The sequence below is a fragment of the Gopherus evgoodei genome, unplaced genomic scaffold (assembly GCF_007399415.2).
Source record: "Gopherus evgoodei ecotype Sinaloan lineage unplaced genomic scaffold, rGopEvg1_v1.p scaffold_66_arrow_ctg1, whole genome shotgun sequence".
Lineage (NCBI taxonomy): Eukaryota > Metazoa > Chordata > Testudines > Testudinidae > Gopherus > Gopherus evgoodei.
In genome coordinates, this window is record NW_022060087.1 from 257,633 (window position 1) to 278,426 (window position 20,794).

Genomic DNA, 20,794 nt, shown 5'->3' on the forward strand with positions numbered 1-20,794 from the left:
TGGGCAAAGTGGGGCTGCCCCCTCCGTGCCATGCCCCATTGCCCCTGGACGGCCCCTTGCTCCAGGTACAGACCTCCCCACACCATGTTCCGTTACCCCCATGGGGGCCCACAAATATGTTTGTCACCGGGCCCACAAAAGGTTAATCCGGCCCTGGCTTGAAGGTTGCCAGGTGGGCACGGCCCTTTCAAGGGACCTATTGACTGTTCTGCCCTGGGGCCTGGAATTGCTGTCCACAGGCCTGTGGCTAAGCCATGGCACCGGTGCTTGTGAAACTGCATCTTCACTACCGTTGAGGTGGCATGAGTATGTGTACAGGGGCTTGCCATCACACAGCCAAGGGTTTTGTGTAAGCTCACTTACAGGGGCCCTATCCGGTAGAGGAGGTCAGACATTGCCCACAAGATCAAGTCCTGCAAGCGAGCTAGGCAAAGGAATGTCTATCTGCCCCCAGTTCATGCATTGCTCTAGGGTGTAGGCATCCGGATGCCTTTGGTGGTCTGAGGCAGAAACATAGGCATGGAGGGAGGTTTTACTGGAAAATATAGGTGCTGAGTGATTTTTTAGGTGCCTCGGCAGCTGAGCAGCGAGGGTTTTGTGAATCCTAATGGAGTCTGGTTCTAAAATGGCAGTCAAGTGCCTAAGTCCTTTTGTAAATCTAGCTGTGGAGTGCTTGTTTGGAGTGTGTAAAAGGGCACAGAAGGGAGGAGGTAGCTTGGCCCGCTCCGCAGGAATTCTGCCATATTAGATGTTCACAATGGAACATCTCCCATTTTCTAGGATCATAGGGGAACATTTTTAAAATGTTGCATTAGAGGAACATGTATGTGTGACTCCTCAGGAGGAATTGCCTGTGCCTGGGAAATGAGCCCAGGCCAAGGAATAAACCCTCTGTGTAAGGTTTGCTTCCTCTATTTGTCAGATGGGGACAGAGACTCTCACTGTTTATTTCCTCTCTCCTTTTTCCATTCTCCTCATTCTTGCTGCCCTCATCATCTTGTTTCCCCTACTCTTTCCTAGCACAAAGCTTTTCCAAACAAGTAGTCCCTAGGATCTGCATCTGGAAGTGTTTTAAGCAGTTGCTTTTTCTGTCTCTGGAAAGATCATGTATAAAATTAGAATGTTGCTAAAACGAGTTCATCAGGAATGACAGCTTTCCATGAAGTTTTCATGCGATGGAAGTAAGCAAGAGCTAGTCAGGGTGTTGGAAAACCATTTTAGTTATTTTTATCTGCATAGGTTCAAGTTATGCTCATGTGCTAGCGACACTGGAAAATCTAACCTACTCTACTCAAAATGGACAAAAAGAATGAGGAGTTCTTGTCTAAACTTAGAGACTAACAAATTTATTTGGGCATAAGCTTTTGTGGGCTAAAACCCACTGCATCGGATGCATGCAGTGGAAAATACAGTAGGAAGATATATATAAACACACAGACAGTGTATATATATCTTCCTAAAATAAATTTGTTAGTCTCTAAGGTGCCACAAGTACTCATTGTTTTTGCTGATACAGACTAACATGGCTACCCATCTGAAACCTGTCAAAATGGACAGAATTCCTCTTGGTACCTTCTTTTGCCATTAAAAACAGCACTGGGAAAACTACACATTTCTGCAATTGTACCACCCTACAAACACTTAAGGAAACACTGGGGTTTTTCTGTTCCTTGTGCTCACTACAGAATTGTATTGTGTTAAATTACAACTACAGCGAGTGGAGTAAGTTAAAATATTGGGTCTCACAAGGTGGCTGGCCCTTTAAGGGGAGTTGAATCTCAGACCCAGACCCACCTGTGGCACAGTTAACTCACCTCCCCAGGTGGAGAAAATGAAGAGTCATATGGCAGCTGGGTCATGTGACCCAGTCAGTCCCCTGGGCTAAATAAGAGGGAGGGCTTCTGCCTGCAAGGGTCCCTGATTTCAGGAGAAACTAGCTAGGAAAGGCTGCCTGTGTATCCTTGCTGCTAAGCCTTGGAGGAAAGACTCTTATGAAGGTTTATGTTCAGGGTTCTGTTTCTTGACTTTGTTGCCAGTCTGGTGGACCCAGTGGAAGGCACTATAAAGGGACCGTGGAGAACCACAACATAAGCCCCAGAAGGAGAGCTGTGGAGTTGCTTAGCTAAGGGAAAAGGGTTTGAGCTTAGCTGGCTTTTGGAAAAATTCAGTAAATTAGACCCCAGAAGAGGACTCTTGTTTTAAATATTTTAGGTGGTGAATGGCTACTGATAGATGCAAGGAGGCACTGAGGTTGGGTTTTCCACAGGGCTACTACATGCCATGAGGGTGTACTTCAAAGGGGTGTTTCTGTTACCTTGGGCATTGCAAATTTGCAGTTAGTATACACAATGATGGATCATGTTCACCATTTTAAGTTAGTCATCGTTAAACCCTCTGGGATCAAGCTTCAACCATAATGCTAAATGTGACTTCGCTCTGTCTACGCTGACTGCAAAGCCCTGGCCAGCATTGTGTTAGCTAACTCAAACACAATTTTTAATACTTAAGTAGAACAGTATTTCTTTCATGTGACAAGGCCATAGAAATCCTCAAAGGTGGACTTTATGGGCCATACTTTTAATTACTGGCCTCTTTTTTGGTACCCAAAACTTTGAAAGTGTAATCAGCTGTTACTATTTACAAAACTGACCAAAATTAGATAACAAAATTACCATCTTAGGCTATGGTAGAAATAGAGATTCCATCTGGGAGAGGAGAGAGAATCACAGAAGTATAGGGCTGAAATTAATCTCAAGAGGTCATCCCTTGCAATGAGGAAGGACTGAGTATATTTATACCTTTTGACATCTTACCTGCATGTTACAATCTTTTAATGATACCTGGAGCATGCTATGCATTAAAATCAGACATTGTCTGGGAACTGGAGAGTGGGGCTATTAACAAAATCACCTTGCTTCCTGTACACAGTTACCTTCCTCTTCATGGATGGCATAACCTGCTATGGGATCAGGGAGAAGTGGTTCTATGGAAAGGAGTCCAGAATGTGCACTATGAAGGGCAATTGAGGGGGAGTTTTTTCTGTAACGCTTTGTAAAATAGTTTTAGGGATTTTATTGATAAAACTAATTAAATTGAAGGACCAGAGGCCAAAGTTTTCATACCTGGATACCTAAAAGGAGGTTTGTAAATTTATATTCGGACACCTAAACATATGTCTTCAAAATTGTTTAAATGCAGATTTAAGTGTCTAACTTTAGTTATGCTGGTTTGAAAACTTTGGCCAGAGTGCTGCAGTTCTGCCTTCTAATTTCCATAAAGTACTTATAGTGATAGACAGTTATCAGGTAAGCAGAAGTATTTTTTTGAAACACAGGCATCAACTAGGCAGTGTCAGATCCAGAGAGCATTAGAGATAGAGACATCAGCACCTAAGTGTCCTATCAACCATAAATAGGACAGTGTAAAGGAGCAGGGAGAGCAACAAGCTTTTCTGTTTCTGGGCAATACAGATTCTGGTCCAGGCAACACACACACACACACACACACACACACACACACACACACACACACACACACACACACACACACACACACACACACACACACACACACACACACACACACACACACACACACACACACACACACACACACACACACACACACCAGTAAATATGAGGATCAGATCGATTGAGAGTGTTACTGGGGTTATTGTGTTCCCTGCAGATTTAAAGCTTCAGTCACTTCAATCAATAAATGCACCAATACTAATAGAAAGGTAATGCTCTGCTTGGAAGCACGATTTCATGGATGCCAGCAGAGTTCTGGGAACTCACAGCTATATATTTGTGTTTGCTGATACTAGCAAGTTCCTTGAAGTTTTCTACAGACAAAACTTCTCAGCCTATTTGCTTGACACAATAATTATCCCAAGTAACTGCAGTGTTACTCTTATTTTGACGGTCAATATATATTGATTCTGGCTGTGTGGGTGTCTGTAAATGGTAGTGAGAATAAGATGCTCTCTGATTAAATGAAAGAGCCAATGCTGTATTTGGGATGGGATAAGGGTTTTCCCCACTTTCTATAGGTGGAAGGCTTTATTTTCTGCATCAGGTATGCAGCCTAGAGCCTAACCACTAGACATCCTTCCTTTCTATAACAAAACGTGGTCAATTGTGATTCCCTGTCTTCTTCCTTGGGTGATCATGCCTGTCATATGGTGATAGATATATAGGTAAGATGTAAGGATGTTATTTCCTCACTAAAAACATCACTGTACAAAACACAGACAAAAAACATGTAAACTCTGTAGAATTGGGACTAAGTAGCATCCTAAATATGAGTATAGACATTGAAGAGGGAGTAACTCCGATGTCAAAATGGAAGCCCACGATGAAAGGGGCAGTAATTCCCACAAGCCTATTAAGCTTGAGTGCCTGCCCCAGAGAAATTGTCTTGTTTACATATGTCCTTCTTGGTCAGGGGAAACTTGCACCCAGGTGCCAGGGTTCTTCATAATAAATTAATGCACCAGCTTACTCTTAGTTTCATCCAGCTAAACTTACAGGGAATCTCTTCCTAGGGAATGGGCTGGATCTAAGTAGTGAGGTGGTGGACTACTTTTGCTACTACGTTTACAGAAGACTATTGCCATACATAGAGGTTGAGTAGAATCTAGAAGTCACTGTTGTAGATTTTTAAGAATCAACTCTGTGTACTTTTTCAGTTGTCTTAACAAACATTTCTTGTCTTCTTCGCTTGAGGATTCAATATAAATGCCTTCATTAGTCAACTTCTGGACTGAAGTCTTTGCTTCTTCCAGTACTTTTTCAAGGGACATAGGAGACAGAAGTGTTGAGAGTCTCTGGGTTAGGATAAAAGGGGTAAAAAACAAGGGTGATGTCATGCTAGGAGTCTTTTACAGGCTACTTAACCAGATGGATGAGGCTTTTTTTTAAACAACTAACAAAATCATCCAAAGCCCAAGATTTGGTGGTGATGGGGGACTTCAACTATCCAGATATATGTTGGGAAAATAACACTGTGGGGCACAGACTATCCAATAAGTTCCTGGACTGCATTGCAGACAACTTTTTATTTCAGAAGGTTGAGAAAGCTACTAGGGGGGAAGCTGTTCTAGACTTAATTTTAACAAATAGGGAGGAACTCATTGAGAATTTGAAAGTAGAAGGAAGCTTGGGTGAAAGTGATCATGAAATCACAGAGTTTGCAATTCTAAGGAAGGGTAGAAGGGAGTACAACAAAATAGAGACAATGGATTTCAGGAAGGTGGATTTTGGTAAGCTCAGAGAGCTGATAGGTAAGGTCCCATGGGAATCAAGACTGAGGGGAAAAACAACTGAGGAGATGTCACGGAGTCACCGGGCGATGCTCTGGAACTGCTCCCCACCAAGCCAGGCAGGACTTTGGGGAGCCTCCTCTCTCTTGGAGCAGACTTGTTCAGGGCAAGAAGCTCACACAGCTTCACCTCCTGGGTCTCTCCTTGGAGCATTCAGCATCCTCTGCCCCTCCGTGCGCTTCCCACAGCGAGTCCACCCCAGCGGGGTCCTGGGGAAGCCACCGGGTTCTGCACCCCCACTTTGCAGTCAGACGTGACTCTCAGCCAGCCAGTAAAACAGAGGTTTATTCGATGACAGGAACAGGGTCTAAAACAGAGCTTGTAGATACAGCGAACCGGACCCCTCGGCTGGGTCCATTCTGGGGGCAGTGAGCCAGACCCCCAGGTCTGCCCTCCACTCTCGACCCCAGCCAGCTCCAGACCAACAACCCCTCCCAGCCCCTCCTCTCTGCTCAGCTCCTTTCCCGGGCCAGGAGGTCACCTGATCCCTTTGTCTCCAACACCTTCAGCTGGCACCTTTGCAGAGGAGGGGCCCAGGCCACCAGTTGCTAGGAGACAGAGTGTCAGGCATTTAGGTGCACTGGCCCTTGGCTCTGCCAGATACTTAAGAACTGCCATGGGGACACTGAGGCACGAATACAGTATTCAGAGAAAACATTAAGAACTTTCCCAGTTCGTCACATCTCTCCCCCCTTCGAGACCGAACTGAGCGAGGTCACTCCAGCCAGTGACCTGGGGAAGTTTGAACCCACCAAGGTTCCCATGGATGCCCCAGCATCTCTCCCATCCCTTGGTGTGAGTTACACCAGGACAGTCCAGTCTTACGCCCTCCCTTAGGTCGGGTGTGTTTGATGGCACTTGCAGGCCGCATGTGGGAAGGTTTATGCAGCCCACATCCTTTGCCACCCCAGTACCCCTGGGCTTTAAGCTGGGATTGGGTCTTTTTCCAGCACTCTGGTCTGTGATTCGGGCTCCCTTGGTTAAGAGCCCCCATCTTGGCCTTTGCCAGCTCTGGGCTTGGGCAGCCGCTTCCCACTTTGTGGCCCAGACACAACACCTCTGCCGTCCCCCCTTGCACTTTTCAGCTTTTACCGTCAGTCCCACCTTCTTGAGGCAGCCCAGCCCCCTCTTCACCTGGGACACCTGTTTCTCCCAGGTCTGGCTAAAGATGCACATGTTATCAGTGTCTGCCAGGGCCAAGTTCTCCATTGCCCTTTGCTTGTTTAGAATCTCCCCAGGCCTAGGCATGGGGTGGGCATCGGGCACTGTGATGGCTTTAAGCTTCCGATAGCCCCCACAAAACCAGATCATCCTGTCTCCCTTGGGGATCAGCCCCACAGGTGAGGCCCATGGGCTGTAAAACGGCTGGATCCCATCTAAAGCCAGCAGGTCCTTGACCTCTCTCTCCAGGTTTTGGGCTGCTTTCCCAGTGACTCTGAATGGGGAACACCTGATGGGGAGATTGGCTCCCACCTCAGGGAAGAGATCCCCCTGGGGGTCTTCCCCCTTCTTCATCCAATCCTCCCTCTTCAGGGTCAGGGGTTCCCTCACTCTCCTCCCATCCAGCAGCTCGAAAGGGAAGAACCCTGTGGATTCCTGGGACACCACCAGCTATCTCCCGATTCCCCCCAGTTCTACTTCCCCTTGGGGAGCCCATTTCCGGTACAGGAATCCCTTCTCCCGCAGGACTCTGTCCCTGCAGCCTTCCCCAAGGGGGTTTGCAGCGCTGTGGCCAGCAAGTTCTCTCAGCTTCTCCAAGGAGGGATCCTTCTGCAGCTCGGTCTGGGATCCAGCTGCTGGGGCAGGGAGTGGGACCTGCTCCCTCTCGCTGGCTGGGCCTGGGGTCACAGCCCCCTTGAGCCCTGTCCCTGGTAGCTCCCTCCCTGCTGTGTAATCACTTCCCAGCAGCACGTCTGGACCAGGCAAACCTGTTTGGCAGCTGACCTGCTCTGCCCGGGTGTCCCCCCACTCAGCTGGGATCTCAGCTCCCCCCGTGCTCAGCGCTGCCCTTGCTGTCCCAGTGGGGGCAGGCAGCGAGCTCTCTGCTCTGGTCACAGCATCAGAGCCAGCGTGAGCCCCCTCTCCGGTGTGCAGGGGGGCGGGGAGCATCTCTCCCTCCCACTCAGCCCTTGGGGGCTGGTTACAGGTAGGCAGGTATCCTGAGCCCAGCAGCCCCTCCCCCCTGCCAGCCAGGTTATTTGCATTTTCACTGACCATTTCCATCCTAGCCAATTGGTTCCCTGGATTTGAATTCAAACCCTCGGCCGTTACAGGAGCGGGGCCTGGATCCTGTCCCATGGGGAGACAGTCACCCCCCCAACAGGGCCTCCCAGCCGATATCCTGGAGAACCCCAACTACCAGCCAGCCCAACCCCTTCTGGGTCTGCACCGGGATCTGGGCCATAGGCAGGGCGAGGGGCTTCACCCCAGGGAACTTCACCCAGGTTTCACAGTCCCTCAGCATCTGGGGCTGCACCACCACAGTTCTCTCTGTCCCAGGGTCTCGCCCCTGCAGGCGTGTTTCCCCACTGACCCCTGGGCAGCCCCCTATGTTTCTCTGCTCCACCATCACCAGTCCACGCTGCTGCTGCTTCTTATGCAGCTTTTCCTCTGGCTCTGGCTTTCTCTCACAGTCCTCTCGCTCTCTCGGGCTCTGCTCCCATCCCATCCGTCTCCAAGCTCCTGATGGGGAACCCAATCGTGAAGACCCTCGTCTGATTGGGGACCAGACTCCCGGGGATGCCTGGCTGATGCTCCAGCTGCTCTCAGATCCTCTTGTAGCCCCATCTGGGCCAGGAATCTGCTCCTCAGAGCGGTGCTTCTCCTCCAACTGCACGATTAACTGTGCCTTGGTGAATTTCCCCATGCGTAACCCTCTCTTTGTGCACAGGATCACAATGTCCTTCTCAAGGAGATGGTGATAGGCCATCACTTCACCGTTCCCAAGTGGCTCTGGACTCTCAGGCCTGTGTGCTCTTGGCTCCCCCATGGTTTCCAGGAAGAACCCCGGGTGTGCCAGCCCTTCTCGTGATCACCACCTCTTTGCCAGGGTCGAGCTGCAGACTCCTCCGCCCCTGGGACTGCTCCTGCAATCCCCCGGGGAACCCTGCTACTGCAAAAATCCTCTCTCCCAGGGTCGAGCGGCAAGCTCCTCCGCCCCTGAGACTGCTCGCTGCAGTCCTCAGGGGGACCCCGTTACTCCAACAGTCCTTCTCGCTGGTCACACACTCCCAGAGGTTAACCGCCCCCTGAAACCGTCCCACTCTGAGCCCTCAGCACGCCTGGTCCTCATTATCCCTCCTTTGTTTTACTGCTCCCCAGTCACTTACTGCAAGCAGCGCCATTCACGGGGTGCAGTACGTCCCACCGCTGCCACCAGTTGTCACGGAGTCCCCGGGCGATGCTCCGGAACTGCTCCCCACCAAGCCAGTCAGGACTTTGGGGAGCCTCCTCTCCCGTGGAGCAGACTTGTTCAGGGCAAGAAGCTCACACAGCTTCACCTCCTGGCTCTCCTTGGAGCATTCAGCATCCTCTGCCCCTCCGTGCGCTTCCCACAGCGAGTCCACCCCAGCGGGGTCCTGGGGAAGCCACAGGGTCCTGCACCCCCACTTTGCAGTCAGACGTGACTCTCAGCCAGCCAGTAACACAGAGGTTTATTCGATGACAGGAACAGGGTCTAAAACAGAGCTTGTAGATACAGCGAACCGGACCCCTCGGCTGGGTCCATTCTGGGGGCAGTGAGCCAGACCCCCAGGTCTGCCCTCCACTCTCGACCCCAGCCAGCTCCAGACCAACAACCCCTCCCAGCCCCTCCTCTCTGCTCAGCTCCTTTCCCGGGCCAGGAGGTCACCTGATCCCTTTGTCTCCAACACCTTCAGCTGGCACCTTTGCAGAGGAGGGGCCCAGGCCACCAGTTGCTAGGAGACAGAGTGTCAGGCATTTAGGTGCACTGGCCCTTGGCTCTGCCAGATACTTAAGAACTGCCATGGGGACACTGAGGCACGAATACAGTATTCAGAGAAAACATTAAGAACTTTCCCAGTTCGTCACAGGAGAGTTGGCAGTTTTTCAAAGGGACGCTATTAAGGGCCAAAAAGCAAGCTATTCCGATGGGTAGGAAAGATAGAAAATGTGGCAAAAGACCACCTTGGCTTAACCACAAGATCTTGCATGACCTACAAAATAAAAAGGAGTAATATAAAAAATGGAAACTAGGTCAGATTACAAAGGATGAATATAGGCAAACAACACAGGAATGCAGGGGCAAGATTAGAGAGGCAAAGGCACAAAATGAGCTCAAACTAGCTATGGGAATAAAGGGAAACAAGAAGACTTTTTATCAATACATTAGAAGCAAGAGGAAGACCAAGGACAGGGTAGGCCCACTGCTCAGTGAGGAGGGAGAAACAATAACAGGAAACTTGGAAATGGCAGAGATGCTTAATGACCTCTTTGTTTCGGTCTTCACTGAGAAGTCTGAAGGAATGTCTAACATACTGAATGCTTATGGGAAGGGGGTGGGTTTAGAAGATAAAATAAAAAAAGAGCAAGTTAAAAATCACTTAGAAAAGTTAGATGCCTGCAAGTCTCCAGGGCCTGATGAAATGCATCCTAGAATACTCAAGGAGTTAATAGAGGAGGTATCTGAGCCTCTAGCTATTATCTTTGGAAAGTCATGAGAGATGGGAGAGATTCCAGAAGACTGGAAAAGGGCAAATATAGTGCCCATCTATAAAAAGGGAAATAAAAACAACCCAGGAAACTACAGACCAGTTAGTTTAACTTCTGTGCCAGGGAAGATAATGGAGCAAGTAATTAAAGAAATCATCTGCAAACACTTGGAAGGAGGTAAGGCGACAGGGAATAGCCCGCACGGATTTGTAAAGAACAAATAGTGTCAAACCAATCTGATACCTTTCTTTGATAGGACAATGAGTCTTGTGGATAAGGGAGAAGCGGTGGATGTGGTATACCTAGACTTTAGTAAGGCATTTGATATGGTCTCGCATGATATCCTTATCGATAACCTAGGCAAATACAATTTAGATGGGGCTACTATAAAGTGGGTGCATAACTGGCTGGATAACCGTACTCAGAGAGTAGTTATTAATGGCTCCCAATCCTGCTGGAAAGTTATAACAAGTGGGGTTCCACAGGGATCTGTTTTGGGACTGGCTCTGTTCAATATCTTCATCAACGACTTAGATGTTGGCATAGAAAGTACGCTTATTTAGTTTGCAGACAATACCAAACTGGGAGGGATTGCAACTGCTTTGGAGGACAGGGTCAAAATTCAAAATGATCTGGACAAATTGGAGAAATGGTCTGAGGTAAACTGGATGAAGTTCAATAAAGACAAATGCAAAGTGCTCCACTTAGGAAGGAACAATCAGTTTCACACATACAGAATGGGAAAAGACTGTCTAGGAAGGAGTATGACAGAAAGAGATCTAGGAGTCATAGTGGACCACAAGCTAAATATGAGTCAACAGTGTGATACTGTTGCAAAAAAAGCAAACGTGATTCTGGGATGCATTAACAGGTGTGTTTTAAACAAGACACGAGAAGTCATTCTTCCGCTCTACTCTGCACTGGTTAGGCCTCAACTGGAGTATTGTGTCCAGTTTTGGGCACCGCATTCCAAGAAAGATGTGGATAAATTGGAGAGGGTCCAGAGAAGAGCAACAAGAATGATTAAAGGTCTTGAGAACATGACCTATGAAGGAAGGCTGAAAGAACTGGGTTTGTTTAGTTTGGAAAAGAGAAGACTGAGAGGAGACATGGTAGCAGTTTTCGGGTATCTAAAAGGGTGTCATCAGGAGGAGGGAGAAAACTTGTTCACCTTAGCCTCTAATGATAGAACAAGAAGCAATGGGCTTAAACTGCAGCAAGGGAGATTTAGGTTGGACATTAGGAAAAAATTCCTAACTGTCAGGGTAGTTAAACACTGGAATAAATTGCCTAGGGAGGTTGTGGAATCTCCATCTCTGGAGATATTTTAGAGTAGGTTAGATAAATGTCTATCAGGGATGGTCTAGACAGTATTTGGCCCTGCCATGAGGGCAGGGGACTGGACTCGATGACCTCTCGAGGTCCCTTCCAGTCCTAGAGTCTTTGAATTTATAAATCTATGAATGGATAGCTCTCTGATTGATCCAAATGTAGCTTCTTTTGCTGGACAAAGATCTACTACTGTTGTAGCAGATGCCTGGATGGCATTGTTTAAAGACCTAAGTGATTTCAACAGTAGACTTATGAGAGAGAGAATGGCAATAGTCTTCTCTGAACGTAGTAGCAAAAGTAGTCCACCAGCCTCACTGCTTAGATCCATCCCATCTAGGTAGATACTTTCCAAAGCCAGTAATAATGGCTGGAGTAATTTTAAGAAACAGCCAAGGATCGCTCATGAGAAAGCCAGCGGGTTTTCCCAAGTTGGACTAATTTGAAGTTCAGTCACAGTGTATCTTCTATATTTTCCAAGATATTCAGTGTTTTTGCACTCTTGCTGAAAAAAGAATATAATGAAGACATTAAATTTATAGCTTTTGTAATGTCTTTTGAAGATTCTGCAGTGCTAGTGCTAGTTGGAGTAGATGGCCTCTGCAGTGTGTATAGGAGAGATTAGGGTTACACTTTTCTCTGAAAAAAGCTTGTACTCCACCATGTCTTCCAGAGAAGTTTGCAGCTCTATTAGATGCACAAGCAGCCATCTGTTTGGGGGTCCAATTGACAAGCATTTAACTCTTCTAAGATATGGGTTGTCACAGATGCAGCCAATGTGTCTTCTATAACTTGAACATCTAGAAATGCATCTACTGGCCTACCCCTGACATCAAGATAACATACACAGTGACTTAATACTTGATGCCCATCTGCATCGATGTATTCATCAGGTGTATATGCAAATTTTTTAAATGTGTTGAGGGAGTTCTTCACTTTTTCAACTGTTGAGTGGTTCACTGTTGCATTTGCTGGTCTTGTTCAGAACCAGTGTTCAACTTGAGGATGAACAAGTGACAATGCACTTAACATTGGCCTCTAGTTTGTAGTGTGTGGTATCTCTTGCTTAAATAGAAAGTAGGATGCCACAGCCATGTTTGTTCGCATGAACTGTGTTGTGTCTCTAGCATTCTTAACAGCCTCATTAAGTACTTCTAAAATTGGCATTGAAAGTGGGCTTATAAGGCTTTCTGCATGTTGATGCACTCCAGAGGCTTGGTGTTTTGCAGCCTTTTCACGTAGTTTGTCAGCATTGGCTTTGCTGATCGGTTTGACAAACCAAGCTCCTCCACTTTTACCAGTTATAGCATTGGGAAGCTATCCTTCTTCGTAAGCTTTTTTGCAAGAGGTGCACCAGTAGCCATCTTTTGTAACTTCAATAAATGGAAACACTTTGACTGACAAACATCAGGCACTGCCTTTAGGTTTTGGAGACACTGTTTCTTCAGTAGGTAGCTATATTTGTGCTTCGGGGTGGTCGGATGTAGATATACCACTTGAACCTTCAGATGACATGTTGATATATTCTTGGTTCTTGATGTGTTCTTCACCTTGGTTAGTTTTTGAGGCTTTGAGTGGAAAAATTGTTTGTTTGGGTTTTTTTTGGTCTTTTCATTTTCACTTTGACCTGCAACATATAAAAGAGATATGAATAAAGTAAATGTTTTGTTAGGATAATGCAAATTTAACATAAGGATAATGCAAATTACACCAAAACACATAACAGGTCTAGATGTCTACAAAATATAAATTTAAAAAAATGTATTTAATTTAAATTGACTGTTGAAAAGTAAGCCATCATAGGATAAGAGGGAAGTCCTCTCATGGATCAGTAACTGGTTAAAAGGTGGGAAACAAAGGGTAGGAATAAATTATCAGTTTTCAGAATGGAGAGAGATAAATAGTGGTATCCCTCAGGGGTCAGTACTGGGACCATTACTGTTCAACATATTCATAAATGATCTGGAAAAATGGGTAAACAGTGAGATGGCAAAATTTGCAGATGATACAAAACTATTCAAGATAGTTAAGTCCCAGGCAGACTGTGAAGAGTTACATAGGGATCTCACAAAACTGGGGGACTCGGCAACAAAATGGCAGATGAAATTCAATGTTGATAAATGCAAAATAATGCATATTGGAAAACAATCTCAACTATACATACAAAATGATGGAGTCTGAATTAGCTGTTAACACTCAAGAAAGAGATCTTGGAGTCATTGTGGATAGTTCTCTGAAAACATCCATTCAATGTGCAGCAGCAGTGAAAAAAGCAAACAGAATGTTGGGAATCATTAGGAAAGGGATAGTTAATAAGACAGAAAATATCATATTGCCTCTATGTAAAGCCATGGTATGTGCACACCTTATATACTGTGTAAAGCGACAAAGAGTCCTGTGGCACCTTATAGACTAACAGATGTATTGGAGCATAAGCTTTCGTGGGTATTCACAGGACTCTATGGGTGCCACAGGACTCTTTGTTGCTTTTTACAGATCCAGACTAACACGGCTACCCCTCTGATACTTGAATACTGTGTGCAGATCTGGTCACCCCATCCCAAAAAAGATATATTGGAATTGGAAAAAGTACAGAGATGGGCAACTAAAATGATTAGGGGTATGAAACAGGAGGAAAGATAAAATGACTGGGAATTTTCAGCTTAGAAAAGAGACGACCAAGGGGGGGATATGATAGAGGTCTATAAAATCTTGACTGGTGTGAAGAAAGTGAATAAGAAAATGTTATTAAATCCTTCACATAACACAAGAACTAGCAGTCACCCAATGAAATTAATAGGCAGCAGGTTTTAAAAAAACAATAGGAAGCACTTCTTCACACAACATAAAGTCAAACTGTGGAACTCTTTGACAGGGGATGCTGTGAAGACCAAAACTATAACAGGATTAAAAAAAGAACTAGGTAAATTCCTGGAGAATAGGTCCCTCAGTGGCTATTAGCCAGGATGGGGAGGGATGCAACACCATTCTCAGAGTGTCCCTAGCCTGTTTGCCAGAAGCTGGGAATGGGCAACAGGGAATGGATCACTTGATGATTACCTGTTCTGTTCATTCCCTTTGAAACACTTGGCGTTGACCACTGTCGGAAGACAGGATACTGGGTTATATGGACCATTGGTCTGACCCAGTATGACCATTCTTATGTAAAAAATAATTATAATAATAAAAATGTTTAGTACAGAAACTCCCCAACATAATTGTTGCTGGCACAGAGTGGCCGAGGGTGGCAACAGTTGGGTCCATTGCCCAGTGTGCTTCACAACCAATTAAACACACCAGGATGGAGAAGTAACCAAACTTTATTTGAGCTCAAATAAGGCGCCTGGAGCCACGCAGAACTCAGATCAAGCGCCCGAAACAAACAGCTTACCTAACTATTTATACTAGAACCAAAACTGATACACATTATAACATGATCTGTCACTCACACAGTCCCCACGCAAGGCTAAGTCTGCCTAGTAACAGTCAAGTTTCCCGCTTAAAGGTTAAATCTGCCCAGCAACTGCAGGAGTAGGAGTAGCCCCTCCCAACAAGGGCAACCTGAGGTCAAATATGGAGGAGTAAAACTCAAAATGGAGGAGCTGGTACACTATGGTTCAGAACAAGAGGACTTCATCGGATCTCATGGCCTTCCATTCTCCCGAATTACCTGGGTTATACCAAGTGCATCCCCAACCTAATGACCTCTCGAGATAGCAATGATGTGAGATAACAACCTTGGCAAAATAATGCATTTTAAAAATCTTGGCCTACTAGGAAACATATTTATATAAGTTTCCATTCCCAGTTACAAATCTAGCATTCTGGAGCAAAGTCACTAAATATAGTCCAACAAACAAATGTTTATTTAACATGCCCCTCACTTTTCCCTCCACTGTACCCCACTCACCAGTGTTGTCCTTGGTCAGCAGAAACTCAAGAGTTCAGAGGTGCTTTCACATGAGTACACCTCCCAGGTTGGGGGCAAAAAGGCACCTTGCTCATTCCTCCAGCTGCTCACTGTTCACTCTGGCCACTGTTGTTTGTTGTGCCACTGTTCACTCCACCACTCTGTTGCCAATGGCCCTGCGCAGTCATCTTCTGCTGCCACTGTGATCTCTGCAAGTTGGTCTCTTGAGGTTCCACTCAGCTCTCAGTGATTTCAGCTGAGCTCTCCGTGGGGGAACCTCACTGCTAGTGCAGTCTGGATAGAACAGGTATCACAAATTATTTTGGTTTTCTACAGTTACAGTTTGTGAAAGAGGCTGAGCCTCATGTAGTATCAATAGCTAGAGTCACTCATAAAAATAAATGGTAACAAGGCACTCATTGCACAAAATCCATTTTCATCCTGGTTAACAAGACTTCCCTTTGACAATAAAAAGTCCTGGACTAGGAGGCTTGTGCAACACTAAGACAATGTCACTGTTGTTGAACTGCTAAAGCTACAAACAAGCAGGCAGGACTGAGCTCAGGTCTTTCAACAGGATGACAGGAAGGGTCTACAAGTTACCGGGCTTGTCATTTCTAATAAAGTTTTTCTTGTAGACTCTTGTGAGTTGCTACAGAAAGGGAAAATGCAATTTCATGTTGACACAGCACAATTCCATCAGTTGAACAATTGCCCAGATGCAGCACTTACTCTGTACAGAAAATCCCCAGAGAGGAAGTCCCATATAATTTCTCAGCATATTCACTGTTTGTCATCTTGAATATGATAATTGTCTAGGAACAAAATGGGAAATGTTTTGCTGAACAGCCAGAGATGCTGACATTACTAAATGTTGCAGAACAGGGTGACTAGACCAGGGCACCAGAAGTTTGAGGGAGGCATCAAGCCTGGGTCTCGTATGATAGAGCAGGACCATGACCATTAAGTCCCTGCTTTGGAACCTGAATACATGTTTTAATATGTGTAAAACAGATGTTATTTAAAGCTTTGGAATCACCATGAAATGATTACATTGCAGCATTAAATTATCATTGCCTGAGAGGTGAGGAATCAAGCTACAGGGAAGATGACTGACACTTGTGCTTGGGATTCAACTTTAATGAATTCTAAATATGTGGCATGTGCTTTAAATATGGATTGTTCTGTTGTTCTGAAAACATTTTGCACCTATCCTTAGCTTTAGGTGTTTTAAAATAAACATCTGCAAAGCATTTATCAAGATGGCCATGAATTGTGGTGTATAATTCTTGGATTGGTTTTCTGCACAGAGGTGAATTTCACCTCCCGTTTAGATTACAGAGCATGTGTGTGAGGTACCCTCTTCAAGATGCACAGCTTAAAAAGCAGCAATCTGCATTAGTTCTGGTTTCCAATATGTCTAAGGTGTAGATCATGTACTTAGAACATAAGAGTGGCCAAACAGGGTCAGACCAAAGGTCCACCTAGCCCAGTATACTGTCTTCTGACAGTGGCCAATGCCAGGTGCCCCAGGGGGAATGAACAGAACAGGGAATCATCAAGTGACCCATCCCCTGTCACCCATTCCTAACTTCTAGCAAACAGAGGCTAGGGACACATCTCTGTCCATCTTGGCTGATAACCATTGATGGACCTACCCTCCATGAACTTTTCTAGTTATTTTTTGAACCCTGTTATAGTCTTGGCCTTCACAATATCCTCTGGCAAGAAGTTCCACAGGTTGACTGTACATTGTGTGAAAAAACACTTCCTTTTGTTTGTTTTAAACCCACTGCCTATTAATTTCATGTACAAAGCATTAGATCATATTTGCAAAGTGACAAAAGCATTGGTAACTAGGCAAGATCCACCTTTGAGAGAAAAGTCGCACTCTTCTCACCATGTACAGATTGAATAAAGCATCCTACCCCTTTGGACAGAGCTGCCACCAGAGTAACCCAGGATCATATCTGTTCTGGTAGCCACTGATAGCAATAACCTTAGCTTCCGTACTTTGGCTTAAAGAAAGCACCTCTAATGAGCTCTGTGGATAAAAAGAGCACTATAAGAGCTAAATATGGTTAGTTATTGTTATTACTTATTACTTTATAATTAAATTGACACATTGTTTTTCCCCCCTTTGGGTGGGATGCTACAATGACGTTTGATGATTAAGCAGCTTTCCAGCCATGCTTATGAGATGGATCAGTATTGTTAATGTTTCAGAGAACTCCCAATTTAGCTGCTTTGATGAGCTCCAGCTGGGTGGAGTAAATCAGTTCAAGTGAAGACTTCCATGAGTTGGAGAGAATGAATCATTGCAGCTGGGCAGCTAGTAGTGATTTTAATTAATGAAGTAGAAATATATAGCCTGCATCTCATGTACATGGGTTTTATACTAATTAAACTCCATTTTCTTTAATGGAATTATTCCTGTTTTACATCAAGGTAAATGAGAGGAGAGTTGGGATCATTAAGTTGTCAATCAGTACAGAATTCTGCTTTACACCAATTGTCTGAGAATGATAGTGGTACATTTAGCAGAGAGTAGACTCTATGCCTCTCAAATAGCTGATGATTCACCTGTTTTCATTGTCTTCCTAGAGCAATTAATCAGATCAGAGCATTTCTAGTTGGAGAACCTGTTCTCTTCCCAGAAGGAGCTCACATCTGGAGGTCTGCTCATATAAATATGAATACAGATATAAGAATGGTTAACCACAGCACCAGCATTACTCTGCCTGACACAGAGCCTGATCTTGCAAGGTCCAGAGTGGCCTCATTTCAGAGTGAAGTTAATGAGAATCAAGGTGCTCAGCACCTTATGCAGGGGCAGCTCCAGGCACCAGCACGCCAAGCGCATGCTTGAGGTGGTAAGCCACTGGGGGTGCTCTGACGGTCACCGTGAGGGCGCAGGCAGCAGCCGAAGGCAGCCTGCCTGCCATGCTTGGAGCGGCAAAATGCCTAGAGCCGCCCTTGATCTTATGGATTAATCCACTGGTGGTCAGGTACACTGCCAACCAATGATGGCAATGGGAAGGGTAATTTGCACTGGAGCAGTTAAGAGTGGCAGCAGGGACTGGGATGATCCTGGGCCTCTAGAGCAGGCAAATGCTGGCTTGCTGGTAGTCCAATCTGATTGTGCTGACATGGCTGAATTCCCATGATGAGGATCAGAGGGACATGGAGTGACACCCTCTGGGGCTATTTGGAGTGTGACCAGAGTGTGGGAGGGTGATGCCTCTTTCCCAGGAGTGGAAATGAAATGTGGTATCAGGAGGTTCTGTGGCACTTAGGGCAGTTTGAATGGTGGCATTTGGACATGGCAGGTGGGCAGTTTCCAGTAGAACAATTGGGCACGGTTGGTTGGGGGCAGTTTGAAATGGAACAGCTGAGATGTGATTGGTGAGCCTGGCCATTGGCAATTGGATTTGGAGCAGTTACTTGGGAGGTGACAGTTGGAAGCATTTAATTGGGGGCAGTCAGAAGGTGACAGTTGGGGAATGGCCAATGGGGGCAGTTGGAATGTGACAGATGGGGGCAGTTTCAGGGCAGTTGGGAGGTGACAATTGGAAAATGGCTGTGGGGGCAGTTAGGAGATGATAGTAGGGGATAGTGTGAAGGGGATAGCCAGGAGGTGGCAATTGGAGAATGGCTATTGGGGACAGTGGGAGGGGGCTGTGAGGGGCAGTTTGAAGGGGGCAGTTGGGTGGTGGCAGTTGGAGAATGGCTGTTGGGGGCAGTTGGGAGAATGGTGGCGGGAGCAGTCAGGAGGGGGCTGCAAGGGGCCATTTGGAGGTGGCAATTGGAGAATGGCCATTGGGGGCAGTTTGGAGGTGACAGTTGGGAGAGTGGCCGTTGGGGGCAGTTTGGAGGTGACAGCTGGACAGTCTGCACTGCAGATCTCAGAGGCAGGCATTGCCCTGGGGCAGTCGGGATGTGACGGTTGGGGAATGGCCATTGAGGGCAGGCGCGAGGTGACAGTTGGAGAATGGCTGTTGGGAGCAGTGGGAAGGGGGCGGTGTGGGGCAGGCGCAAGGCAACGGTTGGAGAATGGCCACTGGGGGCAGTGGGAAGAAGTTGGTGCAGGTCAGGCGCGAGGTGATGGTTGAGGAATGGCCGTTGGGGGCAGTGGGAAGGGGGCGGTGTGGGGCAAGTGTGAGATGAAGGTTGGAGAATGGCCATTGGGGGCAGGCACGAGGTGATGGCTGGAGAATGGCCGTTGGGGGCAGTGGGAAGGGGCTGGTGTGGGGTAGGTGCGAGGTGACAGTTGGGGAATGGCCGTGGGGGGCAGTGGGAAGGGGGCGGTGTGGGGCAGGTGCGAGATGAAGGTTGGAGAATGGCCATTGGGGGCAGGCACGAGGTGATGGCTGGAGAATGGCCGTTGGGGGCAGTGGGAAGGGGGCGGTGTGGGGCAGGTGCGAGGTGATGTTTGGAGAATGGCCATTGGGGGCAGGCACGAGGTCATGGTTGGAGAATGGCCGTTGGGGGCAGTTGGAAGGGGGTGGTGTGGGGCAGGCGTGAGGTGATGGTTGAGGAATGGCCATGGGGGCAGGTGGGGAGGGGTGGCGGTGCGAGGCAGGCATGAGGTGACAGTTGGACAGTTCGCACAGGGCAGCCCACAGGCACATTTTGCCCTGGGACAGTCGGGAGGTGACAGTTGGAGAATGGCCGTTGAGGAATGGCCGTTGGGGGCAGTGGGAAGGGGCCGGTGTGGGGTAGGCGCGAGGTGACAGTTGGGGAATGGCCGTGGGGGGCAGTGGGAAGGAGACGGGGCGGGGCAGGTGCGAGGTGATGGTTGAGGAATGGCCATGGGGGCAGGTGGGGGGGGGTGGCTGTCAGTGTGAGGCAGGCGTGAGGTGACGCTTGGAGACTGGCCGTTGAGGAATGGCCGTTGGGGGTGGGTGGGGTGGGGGCGGTGTGGGGCAGGCGCGAGGTGACAGTTGGGGAATGGCCGTTGGGGGCAGTGGGAAGGAGTCAGTGCGAGGCAGGCACGAGGTGCCGGCTGGAGACTGGCCGTTGAGGAATGGCCGTTGGGGGCAGGTGGGCGGGTGGGTGTCGGTGCGAGGCAGGCGCGAGGTGACGCTTGGAGACGGGCCGTTGGGGGCAGTGGGAAGGAGTCAGTGCGAGGCAGGCACGAGGTGACGGTTGGAGAATGGCCGTTGAGGAATGGCCGTTGGGGGCAGTGGGAAGGAGTCAGTGCGAGGCAGGCACGAGGTGACGGTTGGAGACTGGCCATTGAGGAATGGCCGTTGGGGGCAGGTGGGCGGGTGGGTGTCGGTGCGAGGCAGGCGCGAGGTGACGCTTGGGGGCAGCCCGGGGACACTTTGCCCTGGTCCAGGCCCGAGGTGCAGCCTCTCCCCGGCCCGGGGGCACAGTCAAGAGGAGGGGGCGGAGCACGGCCTGGGTTGAGGATGGAAGGACGCGTCACTACTCGTCGCGCCAGGGAAGGGGCGGAGTCCCGTCACGCCGGGGCGGGGTCACGCAAGAGGGGCGGGGCCCGCACGGCGCTGGGCTGGGGCCTGTTGTGCGTGAGGAGCTTGGCCCGTGCCGGGAACCCG